Here is a 15,432-nt window from a genome sequence, read left to right as displayed (position 1 = left end):
CGGGGTCTGCGCCGCCCCCGGGCCCGCCCCGGCTCTGCGCGCCGGCCCGCCGTGAGCCACGCGAGTGCGCTGCGCTCCGGCCCGGGACCCTCCCCGCGCGCAGCCCGCGCGGCTCACCCGCCGCTCCTGGCTTATTAGGTGGCAACTAGTTAATAACGGGTAATCAGCCCCCTCCGCCGGGACACCCCCACGCCAGCCCGCGGTCCCCGGCTGCGCTCGGCTCCGGCTCGCCGCCCCTGCACGCGCCGGGCCACGGAAGGTCCACTGCGTCCCGCTGCCAGGCCGCCGCGGCCGCTAGCCCATGCCCCCAGGGATCCCCGAGCCGCGTTGCCACGCCGCTGAGCCTCCTCGGCCTTCCCTCGCTCTTCCTCCTCGCCTCCTCCGGCTCCTCCTCGTCCCCGTCCTCGCCGCCCGAGCCTCTTCGGCGCGCTCCCCGCGCTCCCCGCAGCCACCAGCAGCAGCAGCTGCAGCAACTGGAGCGGGCGCGGGCTCAGGCCGCCCGAGGCGGGAGGGGAGGAGGCTCTCAGCGCCGGCTCGCCTCGGCTCGAGGCTGGGCAGGGGGCAGGCTGATCCCTCGGCGGCCGCCGGGCGCGCGCCCCTGACCCCCCGAGAGCAAGGGAGAGCGCCCCAAGTCAAGGCGCGGGATCGGGCGCCTCTCTCCAAGGTGCTGCGCCCCCACCCGAGCGACCCGCGGGGCCCCGAGGAGGATGGCGGGGCACCCATGGCAGGCTGTTTTTACCAAAGGAGCCCCCAGTGGGGAGGGAAGGAGTGACCAGCTGTCGACACACGGCCGGACACCTCCAAATCCTCGGGCCTCGGGAGTGAGGAGGACCCTTCTCCAGGACACCCTAGTTCGACCCTCCCACCTCGGGCCTCTAATTCGTTCTTCCCTCCCCTCTTCCTAGGTGCCCCAGTGCCCCACGCACGGCTGGAGGCTGGAGGGTGGTCTGTGGCCCCTGACAGCAGCAGGTGGTTTTTCTGCTTGTTTTTAAGCGACAGAGGCTGCCTGAGAGGAGAGATGAGCAGGGTGGGGACCTGGCCTCAGGGATGGTACAGGCTTCAATAGACAGTAGAGTTCCCCAAAGTGTTCCTTCCCCCTCTTATCTAGCCCCAAGCCTCATCGTGGGAGGAGAGCCACTGGGAGAAAGGGCACTCTAGGCGCCATCCAAGCCTGCTTTTCCCCAGTTGGGGTCTTCCCCCCTCAGCAGCCTCTATCCCTACACCACAGGGGAATACCTCTTCCAAAGCTCTGGGAAATTTTGCTCCCTCTGTACACTGCCCTTCAAAGCTCTTGGCTACCAGTTGCACCACAAGGTTTTCCAGTGCTAATTAGAAGGAAGATGGTCACATTCTCCCTTCAGTGGTTTCCCCAAAGTTTCCAGCTCATTAGTTTAAGCCTAATTGGAATTATCAGGTTCCTTTCAGCCCTTCCTGTGGTGAGGGCCAAGTTACCAACCTTAACTGTGTAGGCAGGCAAGTGCTGCTTCTGCCTGAGCCAGACCACCCCCCACCCCACCCGCCCTTGGAGGATGCTGGGGAGGACCTGGGAAGGGAGGCCCAGCTGGACAGAGAGGCTGAAGGGAACGTTTGCAGCTTCTCCAGACACATTCAGAATATGTTCACTGGGCTCAAGACGCACACTCATTAGAAAAGGGTCAAGGCCAGCATCAAAGGGGGAAACAGAATGAGTAAGAGCTCTTGAATATTTGGTACTCAAAAAACAGTGTTAAACCTCCTCCTTCGTGCTCAGCAGCCACACAACACATCTGTGCTGCCTTAGTCCATGCAAAGGCCCTGGGTTCTTCCCAGCACTGGGTTAGGGGTCAGGCCCAGAAGTGCTGTGAAGATGTGCAAGAAGGTAAACCGTGACCTTGAGATTCCTTTGATTTGTTAGCCTTCTAAACAGCTGTACTTTGCTACCTTTGGGCCTCAGCATATGCCAGGAATGCTAAGAATTTTCCTTAAAGCAAGTACAAGATTTAAATTTTGAAAATAAAACACCCATAGCATAAAAAGAGCAGAGAAGGATAGGATTGTTTGCCCAAGGGGGTGTGAAACCCCCAGAATGGATTTCCTCCCTCCTACAACTGAGCTTCCGCAAACCAGTGAATCCCCTCCAGGCCTTCCTGAACAGCCCCCACAGCCTGAGTTCCCCTACAACAGTCTGGGGATACTAGCAAGAAGCCACCGGTTGCTGTGACTTCGGTCACCCCAACTGCAGGATCCCCACCAGTGTATCTCCTCCACTGTCACCTCCACCACCCCATCGTCCTTCCACAGGGTGCTGGGAGGCCCTATCTCCTGCTCTCTGCACACCTCTGCCTGTGCTGGTTGAAGCTTTTAGCAACTTCTGTGTCATACAAAACCCAGGCTGAGTTGGGATTCATCAGGGTCCCTCGCTGCGGTATACCCTACCAATCCTACAACCCCAGTCTCACACCACCTCCCAGGATGGCCCGACGAGTAGGCAGTGAATGCAAGAGTGCCACCATCCACCAGGCTCACCCGCCCACCTCTCCTGCTACCTCCTTATCATCCACCAACTTCAGCACCAGGTTCGGAAAACCTGCCCCTGGCCCCACTAATTGAGGAAAAAGTTATACACAGATGGAATGGAACCTCAAACTTCAAAGGAAACTTAGGTGCCTGCTTCCTCGTTCATAAAATTGGAATATAAACAGGAACTGCTCTACCCACTTACCCACAAATAACATTGGTTATTCGTAAGGTGAAAAAGAAAACGTTATACAGATCTTGGCTGTGACCCAAAAAACAGACAGCCAAACTCTGACCAGATGTTCTGACCCCAACCCAGTACTTAATGTGTGTGTGCATGCACCAGGCCATGGGGGAGAGGGGTCCAGATAGGACTATCTCCCTGCCCCCTGCTTTGCTGTTCTGCACCCCACAAGTCCCCTCAGTTGGGATGAGAACTGAGGCAAAGCTTTCCCGCTCTCTGCTGCAGCGATTACACTATGACCTGGAGGGCCCCACAGCCAGTCCCCAGATGGACTGCAGGGCAAAGTATAGAGAAGCACTTCCAAACAGCCCCAGTGCATGTCCCCTCTTGTAGGTGTGTCTGCAGGCTGGGAACTGAGGGCCACTGCACAAGAACTCAAAGGCTAACCACAAATAGAAACTTCAACCCCCCCTCTCCTAAAAACAATACAGGCCATTTATTTATTTCTAAATACATTTATAAGCTTCTCAGGGGGGAGGGCAGCCTCTTTACCATGTGAACATGTGCCTATCTCGGCTTTCAAAGCAAACCAGGGTTTCAAGTTTGTAAAGTATTCTAATCTGAATTATCTCAAATGATTTAAAAGAAATAAATAAAAGTACATTAACATGCAAATGAAAAAAGCAGAGCAACTAAAGTAATAGCCAAGGAGGAAAAAGGAAGCTTATTTACTTAAATGTTGGCTCAACATCATAGTTAATGTATAGATTTCATCTTTTTCCTGCCTAGACCCAGTTCCAATACTCGACGTAATAAATCATGGTGATTTTGTTATGCGGAAGCCAGGGGGACACCGTAAGTGATCTAGCGCCCTCTGGTGACCATTTCTGGTACTTGACATTATTTGGTGAATGCAAAGGGGACCTATTAAAATAGTCAGAAATTTGGTGTGAAAATTCCAAAGAAGAAAGTCCTACTGCAAAATCCTGCAGCCGCAATAATATTAATTACCCAATTGCCAGTTCTACCAACATATAAAAGTACTGTGATAAAGGCGGTTAACAGGGTTGATATTGTTACCATGCCTTGATGTCAGATCTTCTAAGCTGTAACTACCCTTGGCAACTTACCACTTCTTAAATTACCATTGTGTTTTGTTCTAAATGGTTAAAGTACTCTCCCCTTCCTTGTTTCCTTCATTCTTTATAATCTCTTTGTGCCATAAGAAAGGACAGTAGCCATTCTCCCATTTTACAGGTAAGAAACTGAGCCTTAGATCTGTCAAGTTACTGGGCATGACAAGAGCACCTTACCTTTGGAGCAACGTCTCTCTTTGTGACTTATAATGAACAAGGAAGAGTCCACCCCTGAAACCATGCCCAAAAGCCTCTGAGGTCCAGAAGGAAGCACTGGTCCCCAGGATGGAGAGAGGGACTCAGAGAGCAAGCTTGGAGGGATTTATTTATAATAAATATTTATTTTATGTTTATTTCTGCTTATGAGAATAATTCAGACTAAAAGAATTTGGAAAATAAATGTTTCATAAAAGAATAGAATCCCACAACCTACCAATAACCATGATTGATTTTTTTTACATTTTAATGTTTATTTATTTTTGACAGAGACAGACGGAGTGTGAGCGGGGGAGGGGCAGAGAGAACAGAAGACACAGAACTTGAAGCAAGCTCCAGGCTCTGAGCTGTCAGCACAGAGCCTGACAACACAGGGCTCAAAATCACAAACTGTGAGATCATGACCTGACATGAAGTCGAACCTTAACCTACTGAGCCACCCAGGCACCCCACCATGATTGATATTTTCATATATTTCTTTCACATTATATCCTTAACAGGGGTGTATTTTTGAAAAACTAAGGGTTAGATTGAACATCTAGTTTTTATCCTATTTTCCCTTAAAATTAAATTGTATTTTTCTCCATGTCATGAAATATCACCAAAAAAACATGCTTTTTAAAATAATTGATTAATATTTCAGTAGATGGCATATTCTGAAATGTAACATCTTTTTAAATAAGTCCTAGAACTTATGTGTAAATGATCCATAGTAGCCAAAAAGACGTCCTGAAGAAGATTGCCATTAATATCCGTACATCCTAGATCCAGTACCTGTCTTCCAGGGAGAGTGCATGTGTGGGCCAACCCAACTGTGGGACACCTCCCAGCCTTGCACTGCACTGCTGGCCTCATATCAGCCAATGCTGAGTGAAGAATGTGAAGAATAGTGTCATATCTTCCTCTGTCATTGTCCCCAGTGCCAGCCAAGATACAAACTTGCAAGAATATAGTCTTCATTCCCCTAAACTGCATCCTTGGCTGGGTCCCAGTAGACCTAACTCAGGGGCCAAGGCGTGGTTTGAATTCAACTCCCACCTGCATTCTTCACGAGTTTCCGAATAACAATTCTGCAAATTCCCATTTCCCTTTCATTCTGTGATCAGTGGTCACCAGACCAGAAGGCCAGGACTATAGGCCTTGCTTCTGGGAAGTAGGCAGGGCAAAAACTAGTCCACCCATTTTTCTGGTGGAGAAAGAAGGAGCCAAAAGTGAAGAGATACTCCTCGATACTACCCAACTCGTTCCTACTTCCAGACCAAGAGACGTTTTTGGTTTTTGTGTTAAGGAGACTGCACACCCACCATGGGGCTTAACCTCATGACCCTGAGATCAGGAGTCACATACTCTATAGACTGAGCCAGCCAGGCAGGTGCCCCAAACCAAACGAAGAGACTTTCTAATCCTTTTCTGAGAAGGTCCCTGATTTTGTCTTTGTAGAAACAGTGGTTCAAGATCTGGGCAGTCTAGCATGGAACTCATCTCTCATGCTAAAAGGCGCTCTAATGACTGCACCATAAAAGGGACTGTGCAGATGAGCTGAGGGCTTCCCTCCTGCCTCTGCCTGGAAGTTTGTGTCACATTGGCACGCAAGGACAATGCTGAGACCATCCATCCCACTCAGAAGCCCTCTTGAGAATAAGGAAAGATGAGCCAAAAGTCAGATATCTGTGGGTTTCATTGACTTCTAATTCCGACTGCTCCTTCGGTGTCCACTTTGGGCACAACATTATCCAGAGCAGGGTCCATCCCTTCCTTTCACACTGACACCTGGCCTCCCTGGAGGTCACGTCCCTTCTTCAGCTTTAGTATCTATCCCACAGTTGTCAAGCTTTCTACTTCCCCAAAGATGAGAGAATGATTTCATGGCTTCAAAAATTATAAACGGTGGTATTTTTATAAGAGGTAAAGCTACCTGTATGAAATCAAGAAATCCTGCTTCTGCAATATTTTTGCAAAAAACAAACAAGACTAGACAAAAACCCAACCTAGCAATACCCTGGGAGTTGAAGAAGAATGAGACATAAAGGCAACAGACCAATAAACTAGCCACTGAGTGAAAGAGGAAAGTTTATTAGAAGTCTTTATGGGGGGCGCCTGGGTTGCTCAGTGGGCTAAGTGGTTAAGCATCTGACTTCGGCTCAGGTCATGATCTTGCGGTTTGTGGGTTGAGTCCCGCGTCAAGCTCTGTGCTGACAGCTGGGCCTGGAGCTACTTCAGAGTCTGTGTCTCCCCCTCTCTCTGTCCCCCCTCCATACTGTCTGTCTGTCTCTCTCTCTCTCCAAAATAAATAAACATGAGACAAATTATTTCAGGTATTTATGGAAGGGGCTTGCCATGTTTCAGCAGCAGAACACAGATTTCCAGAATTTATGAAACACTATTCTAGAAATATAGCCTAAGAAGGAGAGGTAGATCCTCACCATTGGCCAGAACCTGAGTCCTTGAGTCCGCCACCTAGGGAAGTTTTTCCAGTGGACTCTGCATGACCGTTCTAATCCAGGAGAGCAGTGCCAATTGCCTGGCCATTCCAGCAAATCCAAACCCAGAAAGGAGTGACCTCTGGTTTTTCCAGGTGCTGAAGCCACTGCTGTTTGCAAACATCCCGTGGGTGCTTTACCAGCTCCTTCTTTCTGGGGACCTCTGACATGCGCTTATATGAGCACAAACTTTAGATACTTGAGATACTCCTGGAAAAACACCTTGCACTGTGTAGCTGGAACGGAGCAGACTGTTAGAGGCAGATGCTGCCAGGTACGTGGCTGTGTCTTTGCTTTCAGAAAGCCTCCAGAAGCATCCGGACACTGTGCTAAATGAATTTCCTGCAAGGTGCTACACTGAATCGAAGGCTTACAAAAACATCCTTTTGGTTATCTATCAATCTCATTTCGCTCTCCCCTCCTTATAACAAAATTGAAAGCTATGCGTTAAACAAAGTAACCCACAAGCTGCCCTAACAGTCCTGGGAACTCCCTGAGTGATAGATAGTCATGGACTTAAAGCTTTTTATTTGACTTGCTCTTGGCTCTTCTACCAAGATCTGTCTTGGTGGCACTCTACTGAGACAGATTGGCTGGTATGCATAAGTGGCTTTTATTTCAGAAGGCAACACATATTCTGTTTAAAGTACAATGGCTCAGATGGGAAGTCCAGCCCCTCTGTCATTATTGTAGAAGTTCAATGGTTCACAATCTGGTGGCCATTTAAATGGCTTCCTGTTCAATTCAATGGGGGAAACCATTTAAGTCAGAACCAATCTGGAGACTGAAGGAATTTATTCTCACACTGCACCGCCTAGAGGGTTCGCTCTGCTCTTTCACCCATGGGTCTTCCAGGGAGACTGGCGTCACCTGCACTACCTGGGAGCTGAGATGACAAGCAGAGAAATGGCATGTAGGCAGCCCATGCCCCCTCCTTCTAAGGCAGTAACAGTCACGATTACCCCCATGATTGCAACGTGGCACATCCCCACATTTAATACAAGCATTTCTCCTATTCTTAGGTCATCTTCACAATTTCACTATATCACCATGCTACCTTTACTAGTATTTAACATTTGTCTCCAGTTGACTCCTATTATTTATTCAAATTTATTGCAAAAGGAAATTTTGTAACCCTAGCCTTGTGGAACACTAGCATTGTCATAAATAGAAGGTAAATAAATGATCATGAAAACCACAAATGAGATAAAAATATATGGATACAAATAATGAAAAAGAGGAAAGTACAAAAATAGACATAATGAATAAAAACGATGTTATCAAATCAGAGGTTAGGGCTGTCAACTGAAGGCCCTCACCCCGAGGCCTGGACTCCCTTTGCTAAATAGAGAAATGGATGAGTGTTACTGAGGTGGTACAGACATGCCAACTGTCTCCGTGGCAACTAGGTTTAAGAAAGAATTGATCAGGGTATGACTTTCTCGTTGAGTGCCAGGATCGAGTATGAGCTAAAATCCTCCTTTGCACCGCCTGGGGCCACACCGCTCAGCCTTTGAGACACGCTGTACATTCCTGCTGGATGTATTTCTTACAGGATCGTACAAAGCAAGAATTACCCTCACCATGTAGATGTGGAAACTGAGGCTCAGAGAGTTTAAGTACCTCGTCTGAAGTCACACAAAGAGCTAGTATTTGTTGAGGCTTTTCTACAGGTCAGGGGACAACAGCAGCCTTGGTGGTCATCCAGCACCTCACCTCTCCCCTGGGCCATCATCATGGTAGAGCTGGGAGGACTTCAGAGCTCTTTTTGTCTTTTTCTTTTGAGAAGGGAGGACAGTAGGCTTGGAGGTATTAAGTAACCTGCCCAAACTCTTTGCTCACCAGTGGCTGAGTTGAAGTTCGAATCCAAGTCTCCCCCTTCCTTACCTGATGCCTTCTCTGCCCCTCTCCAATGCCATCTGGTCAGCCTGTTGGGGACTGGGGGGCGGTAAACTTTCCTCACCATCACCCCTTCTGCTCCCAGCAAGTCTCAGAAATTCCTTCTTGCCAACCTTTCTTTAAAATGCTAATCTGGGTCTCTGAGCTCCATGAGGCCCTTTATCCCATGGAGAGCCCACTGGCCCAGTGAGCCCCTGCTGTGGGTCAGCACAGAGGACTTCAGAAGTCCCCTAGGCTGGTGACTGGCACCAAGAAGTTCACCCCCATGGCATCTGGGCCTCCGCACACCGTGCAGGGGCCAGGCATCCTAGTTAGCTCAGCAAATGCTTCCCAGTGGGAGGCTTTAAACTCAGCAGGTGTGTCTGGCAGCCTAGCTCCTGGGCCTCTTGCTGGAGGCCAAACGCAGCCTGAGGCCAAAATGAGAGCCCTGAAGAGCCTCTGTGGGATGAGCCCTGGGGTTGCAGGCAAGCCAGGACCTTTCAAGGCCACAGGGGGGCCAGTAGGGGTGAAGACAGAGAGCAGGAACGGGGGTCCCTGGGGAGAGAAAGAAGCCATTAGGGGGGCAGAGCTGTGCAGAAGTTCACAGGGACAAAAGTGTGAGGCCTGGGAGAGGAACTTGGAGATGAAGAGAGGGAAGAAAGGACATGAAAACAGGGAGAGAGACAGAGACAAAGACAGAGAGAACTAGAAAGACAAAGAAAGGAGACCCAAGACACAAAGAAGACATCAAGACACACAGTTGCCTGGGGCCGGTTGCCTCTTCCAGGGGCTCCACTTCCCTGGCAAAGCACAGCCAGTTGTGGCTGTAATACAGGGGGTTTCCAAAGCTCCAGAGCTTCAGCGGTAAGAAACAAGTCATTTCCCCTAGAAAGGAATGATATGCAGGATCCTGGTAGCAAATCTCAGCAGGTGAACCTTCCTGTCCCCTCCAACCCCCCAACCTCCCTCACTCTGGGCTGGGCTGTCTCATTGTCCAGGAGAAGAGATACTTGAGATGCTGGGTCTGCCTGCAGGGCATAGGTCCAGGGAGACCCTGCAGCTCTATAAAGTCTCCTGGTTTGCTGGGATGGGTCTGGGCTGCGTGTGTAGGAGGTGAGCCAAGGAAGGAATCCCTTCATTATGTATGCTGTTGCCCTCACCAAGATGAGGACTGACAGTAAGACTCAGCAGGATGAATATCTAGAAACTGCCACCCAGCCAAGAGAAGCTCCAAATAGCCAGGCTGTGACTCCCCATCACCGTTATCGACTTGCAGTGTGACACGTTTCTAAAGAATCCCACCCGGCCCAGCCTCCTTGTCAGGAAAAGTGATCAGGACACTGGTTTCTCTGGCTGACTATGCAGTACTTTAAAGCCAAAGGTGAAGCCAGAGAGGGAACAGTCTCAATCTAATTGCCCTAGTCCACTTCTCCAGGGCTCAGATCCCCAACTCTTCAAAGGAAAAAACATTATTTATTTATTGGGTAAATATTTATTAAGCACCCACCATATACCATGCACTGTATGCTGTTGACAGTTTCAATAACTTGGGTCTTCCTGTGCATAGCAGCTCTCCCACCACCACATGAAGAGTCCCTGGAGGGCCTACCACATGTATTAAAGTATTTTATATCATAACCCAGTGGGAATGCTAGTCCAGCCCTGCAGTGGCTACATGTGCCTGCTCTGGAGTTGACAGAGCTGGGTTCAAATTTCAGCTCTGTTCCTCTCCCTGGCTGTCGGGTCTGGGTCAAGTTTCTCAGCTTCTCAAATTTCAGTGACGTCATCTGTATAGTTGGGGGTGGGCGGGAGTGCCTCTTCCATGAGTTCTTATAAGGATCAAATGAAAGAACACAGATAAAGCTCTTCTTAGCACAGTACCTGGCACAGGGTATATCTTGACCCTTTACTGTCATTTGCTTTTTTTTTTTTTTTTTTTTTTTTTTTGAGAGAGAGAGAGAAAGAGCAAGCATGAGCAAGAAGGGGAGAGGCAGAGGGAGAAAAAGAGAATCTTAAGCAGGCTCCACACTCAGCATGGAACTAGATGTGGGGCTCGAGCCCATGACCCTGGGATCGTGACCTGAGCCAAAATCAAGAGCCAGACTCTCAACAGACTGAGCGCCCCAGGAGCCCCTGTCATTTGCTATTATTAATAAAAGCAAGAAAGTGGTTACGTAAGCCTACTCCCACTTTCTCAGAGGCTCCACACTCTGAAGCATACAAATGAGATTCTGATCTATCACCATGTTACCATGTCTTTGCACCCCTGTCTCAAGCCAGGAATGATGGTGTCCTGTTTACCCATCTTTGTTTGCTGCTCAACGATGCCTCTCCTCCTGTGACTAAAGAATTGTTCCATGTCCCTTTCCAGAATTTTTGCTCATTTCTCTTATCCCAAGGCTAGCTAACATTCTCTGGGCCCAAGAATATATGTCTCAACAACAGTGAAAATCTCACACACTCACAAGCAGACAAGCTTGGAGGGAACACATGGAAAAGAAATATGTCCCCTTCCAATAAAGGGGTAAAGAGATTTAGTTATCTTTTTGTAGCTTGTCCATGTCATCAGCAAAGATGAATGTTTGTTGGGCACCTAATATGCACATGAAAGTGTATTAATTGCTGGGGGAAAAAATACACATCCTCAACTGACTGGGAAGGATTCCCAAAGATAAAGCCACATTGAGTATGAACTCACCATCCAACAATTTCAAAACCCGTGAAAAAGCAATCACATCATGAGCTAATAATGTCAATAGATAGAGGAAGCCAAGATCAGATAAGACTGCAGAACTTTAGGTAAGTGAATAACATGATGGAGACCATAAAATTAAAGACTTTAAATTATTAAAAGTATAAAGAAACAAAATAAAAAAAAAAAAACAACTAAAAATGGAACAACCACAATAGAACAAAAAAGGTGGATTTGGAAAAGAACCAAAAAGAGCTTATGGGAATTTTTTTTTTAATGGTCACTGAACTTTTAAAATTCAGTGAGTAGCAGGGCGCCTGGGTGGCTCAGGTGGTTAAGTGTCTGACTTTGGCTCAGATGATGATCTCATGGTTTGTGAGTTCCAGCTCCACATCAGGTTCCAGGCTACAGTGTGGATCCTTTTTGAGATTCTCTTTCTGCCCCTTCCATGTGCTTTCTCGCTCTCTTTCTCTCTCTGGAAAAAAAAAAAAAAATTCAGTGAGTAGCATAAATTAAATAGATTAGACTTGGTTGGACTCTAAGAATTAGGCAAATAATGGGGCACCTGGGTGGCTCAGTGAGTTAAGCATCCAACTTCAGCTCAGGTCATGATCCCCCGGTTCGTGAGTTCGAGCCCCACATCAGCCTCGCTGCTGTCAGCACAGAGCCCACTTCAGATCCTCTGTCCCCCTCTCTCTCTGCTCCTCTCCCACTTGCTCTCTGTCTCTTTCTCAAAAATAAATAAAAACATTAAAAAAGAAGATTTAGTCACAGAAAAACAGATCTGAGAGATAAACCCAGAATGCAGTGTATGAAAAGAAAATAGAAAGAAGGAAGAGCGTGGACCCAGCAGGCACAGCAGATGGAAGAGGAATGTCTGTCCTGTAGTGTACCTAATGAAAGTTCCAGAAAAGGATCACAGGGAAGGGAAGCGATAATATTCAAAGAGATGATGGCTGAAAATTGATGAAAAACAAGAATTCACAAATTCAGGAAGCACAAGTTCTAAGCAGGATAATAAATAAAATCCCACCTGTAGATGCCTTGTAGAGAAACGGTAGTTCGCCAAAGTCAAAGAGGAAAATAGTCAAAGCAACAAGAGGGAAAAGAGAAATTACCTACAGAGGAGTGACAATTAGCAGACTTCTCGACAGCAAAACTGAGACCACAGACAGCAGTCCTCAAAAGACTGAATGAAAATAGCTTTCAATCTAGAATTTTTTGCCAAATGACATTTTAACTCAACTGTGAGGTTCAAATAAAATGTTTTTAGATAAATGAAAACTAAGAGAATCTGTCACCAATAGACTCTCCCAGAAAGAATTTCTAAAGGATAAATTTCAGAGGGTGAGGAAGCAAACCCAGAAGAAAGTAATAAAAAAGCATTGATGAGCAAATATACCAATTGCCAGATGGGGAATACTAAACAAGCTTGATTTGTAAAACAACAACAATAATATTAAGGACATCTGGGCGGTACCAAACAAAATGGAACCCAAATACTAAACACAATAACATGTTAGGGCATTAGTCTTAAGCAGATCGATATTCTCCAAGTTGTTTGTAAGAGGGTGGAGGTATAAATTAACTTGAGATTGTGACATCAAGTAAACCTGTTAAGTTTAGAGATAATTTAGGGATAACCACCGAAAGAATGAAAATGGAATGGACAGCTAGTTCCCAAAACAAGAAAAGATGAAAAGGGAAGCAAGAAAGGCAGAAATAAGGAGGAGGAGTAGCATAAAGTAGGTAAACAGAAATAATAGAAGAAAATGGTAGCTATGATCAAAAAGACAAGAAATAGCAGGCGTTGGCAAGGATGGGAGAAAAGGGAACCCCCGTGCACCGTTGGTGGGACTGCAAACTGGCGCAGCCACTCTGGAAAACAGTGTGGATGTTCCTCAAAAAATGAAAAATAAAATCACCATATGATCCAGCAATCTCACTACTGGGTATGTATCGAAAGAAAACAAAAACATTAACTCAAAAAGATATCTGCACCCCCATGTTCACTGCAGCATTATTTACAATAGCCAAGACATGGAAACAACCTAAGTGTCCATCAGAGGATTAATGGGCAAAGAAGATGTGGTATACATATGCCATGGAATACTGGTCAACCATAAAAAAGAATGAAATCTTGCCATGTGCCGCAACATGGATGGAGCTAGAGTGTAGTCAGGCGGAGAAAGACAAATACCATATGATTTCACTCATACGTGGAATCTAAAATGACAAGAAATTGCAAAAACAGAATTAGTGATGATGAACACTAGAAAAGAGAACAGATTAGTGATGATGAGAGGCTGGAGGTGGGGGGGGGGCGTGAAATGGGTGGAGTGAGACAAAGATACAAACTTCCAATTATAAAACAAGTCATGGGAATATAATATACAGCATGACAACTGTAGTCAATAATATTGTATTGTGCATTTGAAAGTTGCTAAGAGAGTAGATCTTAAAAGTCTTCATCACGGGGCGCCTGGGTGGCTCAGTCCGTTGAGTGTCCGACTTTGGCTCAGGTCATGACCTCGCGGTCCGTGGGTTCGAGCCCCGCGTCGGGCTCTGTGCTGACAGCTCAGAGCCTGGAGCCTGTTTCAGATTCTGTGTCTCCCTCTCTCTCTCTGACCCTCCCCTGTTCATGCTCTGTCTCTCTCTGTCTCAAAAATAAATAAACATTAAAAATTAAAAAAAAAAAAGTCCTCATCACAAGAAAAAGAAATTCTGTAACTATGTGTGGTGATGGATGTTAACCATTATTGTGGTGGTCATTTCATAATATATAAATATATCAAATCCTTATGTTCTACATGGGAAAGTAATATAATGTTATATGTCAACTGTATCTCAATTTAAAAAAAAAAGAAAATGGTGGAATGCATTCAAACATATTTAAAATTACAGTAAGTGTAAACAGATTCAACTAACCGATTAAAAGAATTACTGTATTTAAATTGTTTAAAATGCGTATGTCCCAGAAACACATCTGTAATTTAAGAACCCAGAAAAGTTTAAAGTAAAGGACTGGGAAAATATACACCGGATAAATTCTCATGAAAAGAAAACCATGTTGCTGTTCTATGGTCAGAAAATATAGAATTTAAGGTGACAATAAGCAGAAGTGACATACATGTAATGGTGGGGGAAGAAGGGAAGCCATTGATGGCAGACAGAACTGCATGAGCAAAGACACAAAGGGAGAGTGTGCCTAGCAAATTTCAGCGGCCCAAATTCAAATAAGGAGTAAAGAGAAATTCTTAATTGTACTGTTATGTTCTGTTATTTTTTAAAATGTATATTCTGAGCATCTTGGTGCCAGGCATCATGCTAACTACGCTGTATACATTATTCCTACTCTTCCCGTGAATTTCCACATGTAGCATCTTGCTGAGATGCCTCTGAAGACTTCCACAGGAAACAGAAGATTTCCATGTCATGACCAATGGGAACGACCACTACCAAATGTGTCACTAACCAGGGGACACCTCCAGGCCTTGCTGACAGCCCATAGCTGGGGCAGCATACGAGACAGCACTTCCTATGTTTCTGATGCAAACCCCTATGAGATGACCAGACAGTCTAGTTTCGGGGACCTATTGATTTATCAGAGTTCTTTCTCCCCACCATAGCCACCCTTGACACTTCTTTAGAAAGCATCACTGTGTTCGACGTATCCATCACCGAGGCGAAAGCCAACTTCCCATCAACAGATTTTACCAGAAAGAGGCCTAGAAACCCTGAGAGGAAACTGGATTTAGCCAGGGAGACTTGAACTATAACCCCCTGCTCAGATCCCCATGACATAGCCTGAGGGGAGGTGATTTTCTAAGATATCTTGGCTGCTGGTCATGCCAAAAAACAAAAACGATGGGTGCCTGGGTGGCTCAGTTAGTTAAGCATCCAATTTTGGCTTGGGTCATGATCTCACAGTTCGTAGGTTCGAGCCCTGAATCAGGCTCCACACACTGACAGTGTGAAGCCTGCCTGGGATTCTCTGTCTCTCTCTCTCTCTCTCTCTCTCTCTCTCTCTTTCTCTGTCAAAATAAATAAACTTTAAACACAAAACAAACACTACTTTCTTCCTACCCCAGCGTTACACCTAAATGTGCTAGGCTGGCTGTGGGAAATCAACTGAGGTAAGAAAAACAGGAAGGAAGGAAGGAAGGAAGGAAGGAAGGAAGGAAGGAAGGTGAAAGAAAGAGAGGGAGGGAGGAAGAAAGAGAGAGAGAGAAAGAGAGAGAGGGAGAGAGAGAGAAAGAAAGAAAGAAAGAAAGAAAGAAAAGAAAAGAAAAGAAAAAAGAATAGAATAGAATAGAATAGAATAGAATAGAATAGAATAAGGCCATTTAT

Source organism: Panthera uncia, unplaced genomic scaffold, assembly GCF_023721935.1.
Source record: "Panthera uncia isolate 11264 unplaced genomic scaffold, Puncia_PCG_1.0 HiC_scaffold_864, whole genome shotgun sequence".
In the NCBI taxonomy this organism is placed as follows: Eukaryota; Metazoa; Chordata; class Mammalia; order Carnivora; family Felidae; genus Panthera; species Panthera uncia.
This window is presented reverse-complemented; position numbering follows the sequence as displayed.